General features: G+C 34.5%; 1 protein-coding gene, 1 non-coding gene and 1 pseudogene across 2 annotated transcripts in view; 2 read left to right on the forward strand and 1 right to left on the reverse strand.

Moving 5' to 3' along the window:
• The window catches only part of LOC127108049 (respiratory burst oxidase homolog protein E), a 95,811-nt gene extending 88,845 nt beyond the window's left edge, over positions 1-6,966 (forward strand). Inside the window, exon 8 of the transcript XR_007795946.1 lies at positions 6,824-6,966. The gene's annotated coding sequence lies outside the window, so the exon portion shown is untranslated. The remainder of the gene's footprint in view (positions 1-6,823) is intronic.
• LOC127108048 (respiratory burst oxidase homolog protein E-like) overlaps positions 1-12,562 on the forward strand; it is a 139,657-nt pseudogene that overhangs the window by 88,909 nt on the left and 38,186 nt on the right.
• On the reverse strand, positions 7,236-7,396 carry LOC127109032 (U1 spliceosomal RNA). Its single transcript, XR_007796519.1, has one exon. It is a non-coding gene; the product is annotated as a U1 spliceosomal RNA (small nuclear RNA).

The raw sequence follows: 12,562 nt of genomic DNA on the forward strand, positions 1-12,562 counted from the left end.
GTGTGAAAATATTTGTTTTTCTAATGCTACCTACTAAGTCTTCTCCTTTTTTTCTTTGCAGAATTGCTAGTTCAATTCAAGTGAACCCTATTTTTTATATAAAAATGATAGCTGTTTGTTATGGCAGAACAGTCAAAATACATGAAGGATATGCAATGTATTTCCCAACTTGTGTATGATTGTCGGGCCATGAAGAACACAGTGAGAGGGTTTCGTAGGCCTTTGATACAACCATAATATTATTGACTGCAAAAACTACATTGTTTATTAGTTTGATGGCTTACAATGTTTCATGTTCCATTATCGTGCTTGACAAATATTTTAATGTGGAAAGATGTTTCTTTAAGCGCTACCTACCAATTCTTCTCTTTTTTTATTTTTGTTGAATTGCTAGTTCAATTCAAGTGAAAATCATTTTTTTATATAACAATGAGAGCTGCTTGGTATGGTAGAACAATCAATATTACTGCAGCTTTAATTAACCAGAGTGTGAATTATTTAGCAGGTTTGTATCCTTTAGTGTTGAGGGAATGTTAGAGTAAGAAATTGATAGAGGTGTCACTTGCTCTTTTTATTCTTGTAAAGACGAGACATATAATTTGCATTGCTTTGTTTGAGACAAAAAAAAAGATTTAATTTCGAAGCATCCTGAAAAGTTCTCAATTGTATCTGCTGATTTCAATAACAAAAAGCCAACATACAAATCCCTTTTGATTAGCATTTGTTGTAAATATTAGATTGTAAATAGTAATTATTTCTATTAGTAATGAGGCCCATTAGTCAAAGCCCATTAGGTTTTCTATTCTCTCTTATTTAAAGCATGTAGATGTAACATGTAAGAATAACTTTTAATATATCAGTAAAATATATTACAACATGGTATCAAGAGCTCCCGATTTTGGGGGATTCGCTTCCGCCTAAACCCTAGCCGCCTTGTAGCGGAGTCTTTTTTTTTTTTTACTGCAGCTTGCAGTTTGTTGTTGTTTTTTGGGTGTTTGGGTCATTGTTGTTTTGTGTTGTAGCACATCGTGCTTTTTGTTTTTGTTCACTCATCTTTGAAACCCTAACCCATCCTATTTCTTGGTTTGTTTTCTCTCGATTGCCCTTTCAATGGCTGAGATTATTCTTGACTCCATGAGTAAGCCTTCTGGTTCTGGGTCTCTAGCAGTTACTGGTAAGAGTTTGTGTTCCCGATCTCTTACTGTTTGTGGTAATATTCCTAAGAATGCGTGGATTCTTAACTCTTGTGCTACTAACCATATGACATTTGATTCCACATTATTATGCTCTTATACCACACCTTCGAGTATTCCTTATATCATTGTTGCTGATGGCTCTCATGCTTGTGTTGTTGGCACTGGAAATATTGACTTGCAACCTCCATTCCAGTTGCAATCTGTGCTTCATGTTCCCACACTTTCCCACAATTTAATTTCCATCCATAAGCTTACCCGTGATCTGAATTGTAAAGTAATTTTTTCTATGTCCCATTGTGTTTTTCAGGACCTTACCACGGGGCAGACGATTGGAATTGCTAAGGAAAAGGAAGGGTTATACTACTTCTCTGATGACCATCCAAAGGTATTGTCCTCCTGTTTCCAGTCTCAGTCTTCCTCTTCAGCCTCACAAATTTGGCTTCAGCACAAGCGTCTCGGTCATCCTCCATTTTATATAATTAAGTCTATGTTTCCGTCGTTGTTCTTACACCATTCTGTTGAGTCTTTTAAGTGTGATGTTTGTCAGTTGGCAAAACACAATCGTGTATCTTTTCCTTCCAGTTTTAATAAAAGTGATGAACCTTTTGATTTGATTCATTCTGATGTTTGGGGACCTGCCCCTACCTCTAATATTTTTGGTGCAAAATGGTTTGTCTCATTTATTGATGATTGTACTCGGGTAACTTGGATTTTCTTGATGAATACTAAATCCGAAGTACCACAAATATTTATCGAATTTTATAATATGGTACAAACGCAATTTGGGAAAGGCATAAAAAGAATTCGTTCTGACAATGGTAAAGAATATGTCAATCATACCTTTTCCAACTTCACTAGTAAACATGGCATTCTCCATGAATTCACATGTGTTGACACCCCACAACAAAACGGTGTCGCAGAAAGAAAAAATCGTCATTTACTTGAAGTTGCTAGATCTCTCCTTTTTCAAATGTCTGTTCCTACCTCTTATTGGGGTGAGGCAATTCTTACTGCTGCCTATCTGATTAACCGGGTCCCATCTCGAGTGTTAGGTAATAAAAGTCCTGCCCAATTTATGCTTTCACGTTTTCCATCTGTTCCTATCTTACACACTCTTGAGTCTCGCATTTTTGGTTGTGTTGCTTTTGTTCATGTTCACAAACAATATCGCAACAAATTGGATCCCCGTGCTGTCAGATGTATCTTTCTGGGTTATGCACCCAACAAAAGAGGGTACAAATGTTATCATCCTCCGAGTCGAAAATTCTTTGTCTCCAAAGATGTCACCTTTCATGAAAATGTGTCATATTTCACTTGTTCTCAGTCTCAGGGGGAGAACATAAGTGACTTAGAGTCAGAATCAGAGTCTGAGTCCGAGTTTCTGATCCTTGGTCCTAGCCTCCCTAGAACACCTATCAGGGTTCCCTCTCTTGAACCCGAGTTGTCACCTAGTTTGAGTTTGAGTCCTAGTTCAACACCTGAATCTGAGCCAGTAAGTGTTCCTGGTCCTTCAAGGCCTTCTGTTTTACAGGAATCAGCACCTCCAACACCAACTCTAGTGTATCAGAGAAGAAGTAAACCTGACCTTCTCCAGAAACAAATTCAATCGCCTGAACCGGAGGTAAGTACTGAAAATGATTCCTCTAGTGATGATTGTGCCATTTCTGATACTTGTGACACTAATCCAGTTGATTTACCCATTGCTTTGAGGAAGGATAAAAGATCTTGTCCCTCCCTATATCGACACACCATCTCTCAATATGTCTCCACTAAACATCTTTCCACACAATATCAAAGTTTTATTGCAGCTGTTGATTCTGTGAAAATCTCATCATCTGTTGAAGAAGCATTGCAAAATAGAAATTGGGTCCAAGCTATGGATGAGGAAATGAGAGCACTTGAAAAAAATGGTACTTGGGAGATTATTGAAAGGAAAAGAGACAAAAGTCCAGTTGGATGCAGATGGATCTATACTGTAAAGTACAAATCTGATGGTACACTTGATCGGTACAAAGCAAGACTAGTGGCAAAAGGTTATACTCAGACGTATGGTATTGATTATGAGGAGACATTTGCCCCAGTGGCAAAGATGAATACTGTTCGAATTTTACTATCTCTTGCTGCTTCATGTGGATGGGAATTGCAACAGTTTGATGTTAAAAATGCGTTCTTGCATGGAGACTTAGAGGAAGAAGTGTATATGGAGATTCCACCAGGTGTTGGCATAACAAATGGAGCTAACAAGGTGTGCAGATTGAAGAAAGCCTTATATGGACTAAAGCAGTCCCCTCGGGCATGGTTTGGAAGATTCACAAAGGCAATGAAGTGTTTGGGCTATAAACAAAGTCAAGGAGACCACACTTTATTTTTTAAACATTCACAAGGAGGAAAACTGACTGTACTTCTTGTGTATGTTGATGATATTATTGTTACAGGAGATGATTTGATTGAGAGACATTTCCTCAAAGAGAAATTATCAGCAGAGTTTGAGATGAAAGACCTTGGGCAACTCAAGTATTTCTTGGGAATTGAGGTAGCCTACTCAAAGCAAGGCATCTTTATTTCTCAAAGGAAGTATGTGCTTGATCTTTTGCAGGAAACTGGCAAACTTGGATGCAAACCTGCAAGTGTTCCCATTGAACAAAATCACAGGATAAGCTTTGAGGAGGAAAATGACAAAGTTGACAAGGGTCAATATCAGAGATTAGTGGGAAAATTGATTTACTTGGCACACACTAGACCAGATTTGGCATATGCAGTCAGTGTGGTGAGCCAATTCATGCATGACCCGAGGGTGAGACATTTGCAGGCTGTAGACCGCGTTCTACAATATCTTAAAGCAACTCCAGGGAGAGGACTTTTGTTTAAAAGAGGTGGAAATCTAACTATGGAGACTTACACTTATGCAGATTATGCCGGATCAGTGAGTGACAGAAGATCTACGTCAGGCTATTGTACTTTTCTGTGTGGTAACCTTGTAGCTTGGAAGAGTAAGAAGCAAAGTGTAGTTGCTCGATCAAGCGCCGAGGCAGAATTTAGAGCTATGGCACTAGGAATTTGTGAGCTATTGTGGATGAAACAAATTCTAGAAGACTTGAAGATACAATGTGAAGGTCCTATGAAATTGTTTTGTGACAATAAATCAGCTATTAGTATTGCTCATAATCCTGTTCAGCATGACAGGACTAAACACATTGAGATTGACCGACATTTTATCAAAGAGAAGTTGGATAGTGGACTGATAACTACATCTTACGTTCCTTCCGGGCATCAGCTGGCAGATGTGTTAACAAAAGGCTTACCAACAGAAAGATTCAGGCAACTTACTTGCAAGCTGGGAATGATAGATATCCATTCACCAGCTTGAGGGGGAGTGTTGTAAATATTAGATTGTAAATAGTAATTATTTCTATTAGTAATGAGGCCCATTAGTCAAAGCCCATTAGGTTTTCTATTCTCTCTTATTTAAAGCATGTAGATGTAACATGTAAGAATAACTTTTAATATATCAATAAAATATTTTACAACAGCATTGAAGGTGTAACAGGAATCACAATGGTTACTTTGATGGTTATATCATTTACTCTTGCAACTAGCCAGTTTCGACGAAATGCAGTAAATCTTCCTTCACCAATCAACAGATTGACAGGATTTAATGCATTCTGGTACTCGCACCATCTTCTCGGTATTGTTTACATTCTTCTGTTCATTCATGGATCTTTCTTGAATTTGACACATAAGTGGTACCAGAAAACGGTAAGAACTTTGACCACAATCTTCGTGGGTATGGAAGAATAGTGAGCGATGATGAATGTACAATAACATATTTTTTACTTTTGATGTTAGACATGGATGTATATCTCTGTTCCGTTGTTGCTGTGCATTGCAGAACGTACTCTACGAACTCGTAGATCGCAACACTATGCAGTAAAAGTTTTGAAGGTAATAAAAATAAACCACACTCCATTGTCTGCTTTTAATGGTTTGATAATAACTTCCATTTAATTTTTCTAAATTTGACTTAGCAGGTTTCAGTGCTACCAGGAAATGTCTTCAGCTTAATCAGGTCAAAGCCTAATGGATTCAAGTACAAAAGTGGTCAGTACATATTTTTACAATGCCCGAAAATCTCTCCATTTGAGTGGTGAGTGTGGTTCTTCTCTTAGGTCAATTTTTAATCATCCTAAATTTTACAGTCCACTAGCACATGCAAATAAGATCTTGATTTTTTAGGCACCCATTCTCTATTACATCAGCACCTGGAGACGATTAGCTAAGTGTTCACATTCGAATGGTAGGTGACTGGACACAAGAACTTAAGCTACTTTTCATCGAAGATGAGCAATTGGCTCCCGTAAATTCCAGCGCAACATTCGGAGAACTAATAAAAATGGATTAAATAGGGTAAGTATAGATCATGTAAAAGTTTTTAAAAAAGGGTTTATAATAGAACTGAAATTTAAGAATTTTATCAAAGTTTTCAGGCTGCATCAACCGCATTTGATTATAATTCTTCACAAAATTAAATATTATGACGTGAATATACTTTAAAACTTCAACTCATATGCTTTCTAATAATTTCAACTTACAAAATTGTAAATCATTCAAACTAGAATTTTGTTACAGACAGCCGAAGCTGCTCGTAGATGGCCCTTACGGAGCTCCAGCACAAGATTACCAGAATTTTGATGTATTGCTGCTCATAGGATTAGGCATTGGAGCAACTCCCTTCATTAGTATTCTCAGAGATCTTCTCAGTGACACGAGAACAATTGACGAACAAATGGTACACTCCTTGCTCTTGTTTAGTTATTTTTATAATGTTGATTACATTTTGTCATCACCTGTAAACTTTAACAAGGCCAAGTGCAGGACTCAAACACATAAACAACAAAATCAGATGAGAGTTTCAATAGTTTCACCTATTCAAATGTAACGCCAGGAAGACACAAGAGATCGCAAAGGATTACAAATGATTTCTTTTATTGGGTTACCAGAGAACCTGGATCTTTTGAATGGTTTAAAGGAGTAATGAACGAAGTTGCAGCAATGGACCACAAAGTAATATTCAATTCTTAATTATATAGTATCAAAAAATAACTATTCTTGTTCTCTTTATATTCTTAACCATTGTTAGGGGTTGATTGAGCTGCACAACTATCTCACAAGTGTCTATGAAGAAGGTGATGCAATATCAACCTTAATCACAATGATCCAAGCGTTAAACCATGCCAAACATGGTGTTGATATTCTATTAGGCACTCAAGTGAGATCTTCAATACTTTAAGAACTATTACTGTTTCAATTCATTTATTTCATCTCCAGTTAAAAACTAACCAAAAATTTATTGTTTTTTCACTATTGTCATTGGTTTTGGATCATTTTTGTGAGTGTATAACTTTTTGAATAGATTAAATCCCTCACTAATTTGGTCCAGTAATCCCTCTCTATATATGTAGATCTAATCCCTCAATAACATCTTTTCAATGGTTAGTGTTATGACATGTCAAAAGTGATTGAGGAGTGTCGAGTTCAAAGTAAGTCATTTAAACAACCATGTTCCATCTGAATACTATACAGATTTATATCCATTAAGTCTCACATTGGCTAAAATATCACACATGTAGGTGTCGTAGCACCATGTTGTGACCCATATGGGGCCACCAAGGTGATGGAACAAATAAAACTCGACAGTTTAGGCTGGTGGCTGCACACTCTTGGCCTACCCATTCAAAAAGTTAAGATTTGAGCCATAGTACTTGAGGTAAGGCACGAGTCTTATAGGTCTTAGACAGGACAGTAGGGATCACAGACCACTGCATCTCAAGTTCACAACATTTGTTGGTTCTAGTATTTACAACTTTTCCTTTTAAAATAGTTCTAATTAATATATATTGTTTTAATGGTGAACATATTCATTGAGCCTACAAATATCCCACTTTTCCTTTTAAAACCACTGCATTTAGTAAGAAAAGTTGACAATTTCATGTAATATACAGAAATTAAATAATCCTTCCAAAAAATTTCATATAAGAATAGGAAGGGGCCGCGCGAACGCAGGCCCCCACTGCAACAAATTATGATGTAGGTTCCACCACATGGGTAGACCTTAGGATAGCACCCCTCCTAAGTGCAATGGAGGTCACTCTCCTAGGCCATGGTCCTTCATGATCAACCATTGACCCCATCCAGGTAAGTAATTTGCATTGTCGGTATTTAAGTTATTTTATACCCTTGCTTATCTCAATATTTTCCCTTTCTTTTGATGTGGGACTCTTGGACTCAACTACTAGTAGGCAATGCATTTCCTACCCTCTCTACCGCTACTTTTTATTTTTTCACTTGCAAGCCACCAATTTTAAGCATGACGGCTTCCCTTTGGCGTTTATTATTGAATTGGATATTCCAATTGAATTGAAATTTGGTATTTGGACATCAAATTTAAGAACTACATCTGGATGAATTTTAACTACCCTATCCATGTGTTTAATACTTAGATTTTTCACTAGACAGCTAAATGAACACTAACTAGCCTATTCTATACAACTGCATCATCAGAAAACTCTGTAGACATTAACTCGAACTTGTGCTGAAGTTGATTTTACACTGCATAACATGCAGTCAGTTGGTGCACCTGATTTCATGAAAGCAACTACACTAACAAGTTAATTAATAACTTTATCAAAGAAAGTGATTAATTTAAAGGTGTGGTCTTAGTAGTTGGAATGCAAAAGGTAGGATTTAGCTTTGTTTTCTACTTTTAATTCACTTGTATAACATTCTAAGTAGTCACATAACATTCTCTCTCCATCGGAAAATGATTCATTTTGACTTAAGACTGAGTAGTACTATTTGAACATCACAGATTCTCCCCGTACATAAAGGCGGTATATAAAATACATTCAACACATTAGTTGACATGACTAAAATTTAAAAACAACACAAAATTATATGTGTATACAGAGTGTCTGAGTAACTAAAGTCGGGGTAGAGCAAGCATAAAGATGCACGACTATCTTGAAAAATATTTACTTTAACCAATGTCTGTCTGTCCAATATCTTATGCCAAGGTTAAATGGTAAAATTTAATTCTCAAGGTTGCTAATGCTATTAATGACAATCAATTTATTTAAATGGCTGAGGTGTTTGATGTATAGAAAGGGAAAGCCATTGGTTAGAAAAAAAAAGTATTTTCAATAAAGTAGAGAGAATTGTGTAACTCAAATATGTTTGAGTTAAGAGTTAAAAGAGTTAGAAGACTCTTGTTCAAAATCGGATGTTGGATAAAATACTAAGATAACAATGACATTTGTTTACCTACAAAATAATTATAATAAAGTAATAATGAATTTCTCCCCGATGTTTAAGATGCACTTTCGATCCGTTATTAAAAAGATTAGATGAATCATTTATCAATGAGAATGCAATCAATGTCATCAAATCATTTCTTGGAATATTTAATAAGAAATAACTCGTTTGTGTGGGCACAAGAAGTGGTTTTGTTCATGCAAAGAAGTGGCTTTCATTTTTTGCAACAACAAAATTAAATAGGTAAAAACTCTTATTTTCTCTTTTTGTTAACTAATAATTTTGAAATATAACATTTGTTAGAACAAGACTGAATCTATAGTTTCCTGAAATGCTAAAAACCAAAGCAGAAAAGCCCTCGTAAAAGTTGAAATGTTTCCCTTCAAATAAATTCATCTGTAGTCTATGAAATACTTTCCTAATTAAATTCAATTTAACAAACACCAAGTCCTAAGTCCTTAAAGAAGTGGCGACTGAGAATCACTAGGATTAGTCTTGTAAGCAAATTATTATGCTTTATTTTCAAAGCACATGATTTAGGGATGTAAGCTAAAGGCAAATCACATAACAAGTTTTGACATTCTTTAATAAAATATGGATTTGATGACTTATAATGTTTCATGTTCTTGTGATTTGTGTATATGATAATGTGTAACCTTGTATATATACTCATACACTAGTAGTTATTCTTTTTGCTAATGAATGAATATTTATCACAATCTCTATATGCGTTTTTTTTATACCTCCATAGACATAGGGTACGTGAGCAAAGATACGAGTTTTGTAGGTCATAGACATAGGGTAGGTGTGAGGTTTGGTTCACAAAACAACGAAGGGTGATGTTCACAAAACTTTATGTACTTATCACACATCCTATGGAAATCTCGAAATGTTCTTGTACTTTGGGTTCTATGTTCGAGGTAGATCTTATTTGATGATTATTTAGGTTTATTTTTCATATTATTTGTGGTACAAATCATCTCTTTATTTGAGATTCATGGTTATCAAGGAGATTGAAATGATTGTTACTTAATTTAGAAGATTACTTGAATTTAAAGAAAATGACAAAGTTAGAATAAAAAGAAGATTTCATTCATTTATTAGAAATCCATTAAAACAATGGATTACAAGAAAAGAGGATTAAAAAATTATATCTTTATGGTACAATTGACTTTTTGGTCCAACAATTGATTTCTTGGGTCAATTGTTGACCATTGACTCGATTTTGACTCTTGAATTTTCTTAGACCTACTCTACAAGAAGTTGATCAAATGAATCACCATTATTCATCAAAAATGACTTATGTCATGATTATGTTAAGTGCTAATTTCCAACAAATTCTATCTTCCATCAAGCTTCACTTCCATGACTTTTTCTTCACTTTCCAATGTTGTTTCAAGTTCATTCTTCCACTACAATGCTCACTTTCTACAAGGAAGAAGGTACACCAAGTTATACATTCATATCATGAAGTTAAATCATCAAAAAGTCATGAAAAACTCAAGAAATAAAAGGAAAATGTTGCACTGTGTAGTGATTTCAAGATTTGTTTTTTCAACACTTTCGAACATTGATTCATGCCCGAAAATTCAGAAATTGATTCATTAGTTTACACCATTCAAAAGTTTTTATTTTCAACATAAAACCACTTCTCAAAAGCACTTTAAGTCATGGGATAATTCATCAAATATTCAAGGCAAAAGTGGTGAAAAACCCAAGGCAAAAACATTTAAATTCAAGTTAATTACTAGTGACTATTTGCCTTACATTCCAACTTGGTACTTTTACAAAATCCAAACATCCTTGGTCTCTAACTAACTATGCATCCACAATCATTCAATTATACAATTAACCCTTAAATACCATAACTACCAAACTAACACAAAAAAACATCCTAACACACAAATTCTAACTTCCATTTTCAATCAAACTTTCATTCAATCCTAATCATTCTTAACAATTAATCTAAGGGTTGAAAGTGGTGATCCGCAACTAAGAATTAAATTAATTTCTAACCATTGGTAAGCTCATTACTTGGATTATAATCCAAGGGTGTTCATTCACTTGCAAAGTCTATATAAACATGTAATTTCTCACATTTTTGGAGCTAACTAACCTAACTAGAAAAACCACCAAAACTAACATAATTCACAACTAACCATTACTCTCCCACTATTTTTTTTCTCAAGTTCTCTCTCTTTTCTTCACTCCCTCACCATCACCAAAGTTCATATTCATCACCCTCTAGAATTTCACATTGAAGTTCTAACATGGTGGAACTTGGTCACAATCCAATTTCAACAAATTATCAATCAACAATTCATACATTATCACCAACAATCATTATTTAAAGTTTATCAAGATTCATCAACAATCATCATCCAAAGTTCATAAATTCATGCTTATTCATCAATATTCTACATTCAAGATTCATCTTCTACATTCATTCATCATCAATAATAATCACCAAGCTTGGAAGTTAATTGAATTAAATGAGCTTATTCTTTAAGTATTTTGGGTTTCTCTTTGACAATCTGATTTTCAACACTAATCAGGGCAAACCTCCACTCTGTCGGTAATCCTCCATCTCTTCCACGTCATTGCCATGAATTATTAGATGTTTACTTGTTGATTAATTTAAACCACTGTTGTAAATTGATTATTAGAATAATAACTTATTTGGCATAAGACACATAAACTTGAAATATTGATTATTTTATTCTTAACTATTAATAACACGTGAATACATCAATAGAATCGATTTTTTTGTCACAATTATGAATATGTGATTATTTTTTCAAATATCATTGTAACAAATGTGAATCGATCGATTCTTTATACACTTTGTTCTTCACCTTTTCGATCGATTCTTCAAAATTTGTGGCTCATTTGTAAAATTTGATCGCACATTTGGATTCCTTGTGAAAAATTGAGTCTGGTGTATAGAATTTGCATATTGTTTATTGGATTTGGTTATTTTGGTAGATTAAATTCAAGAAGCTATGAACAATTGAAGAACATTGATAAATAAGCCCAAAACGTACAGTATGCTAACATGTGTCATGCTGATTTTTCTTTTTTCTCTTTCTCTCTTTGTGCCACATGGTGCAACGTGATAGTGTTGTGCATGCATATAAGACGAAATAGCACACGAGGACAAAACAAATTGATTCCACGCATGAGTGTGTCGTGCGCCCCCATTATCACAACCATCAGATATGGCGCAATCTGATCCAATGGCCAGCAACGACTCTTTTATTTTGTGTTGACTATCTTTATGGTGGATCCTTGACCATGCGTTTTTGTTTGACTAGGCTATGGGCCTTTGTTTTTTGGATCCGTGTTGTGCCATCGTTTGCTTTCCAACCCCCCTTTAATTAGGCCAAATCCCCTTGACAACTTTACATTTTATTTTTTTAATTTCTAAATTGTTTCTTTTAATCTTATTTTTCTCACATATTAAAATAGACATTTTAGGTATACATGATTCATTAGATTTAATTTCTTTTAATTGCATTTAATTTTGGTAAAATTTAATTTTTAATTTCAATTAATTAGGATTAGCTTTTAATTTAGTTTAATTGCTAATTTATTTTTAATTTTATTTCATGTTTACATTAGAGATTAGGATTAACCTTGATTAATTTCAATTTTTATAATGCCTTGTTTCTTTCACATTTTCATGTGATTAATATGCATTTTTTAGCATGATCATATCCTTTATTAGTTAATCAAGTTCAATCTTGATCAATTAATTGTGATGACAAATATGTCCAGTCCTTATTTTAATGATGTCAAATCTTTCTAATCGCCCATAACGTGTCTTTGAACAATATCATCATAGCATAAAATGCATTCATCCTCTAACGTGTTCAAAATATAGGTTCAGCGTGTCCAAGCATATAGGAGCATATCATAGATTTGAATCATGCACTTGATCATAGTAAATATCCTAGGTTCATAGGAGATCAGTTTAAATTGATCAAAATACATCTCAAAACTCATTTTTGAGAGTTTAAGAACTGTGAGTCGACTCATGACTCGGAGTAAAACTCTCA

Source organism: Lathyrus oleraceus, chromosome 7, assembly GCF_024323335.1.
Source record: "Lathyrus oleraceus cultivar Zhongwan6 chromosome 7, CAAS_Psat_ZW6_1.0, whole genome shotgun sequence".
In the NCBI taxonomy this organism is placed as follows: domain Eukaryota; kingdom Viridiplantae; phylum Streptophyta; class Magnoliopsida; order Fabales; family Fabaceae; genus Lathyrus; species Lathyrus oleraceus.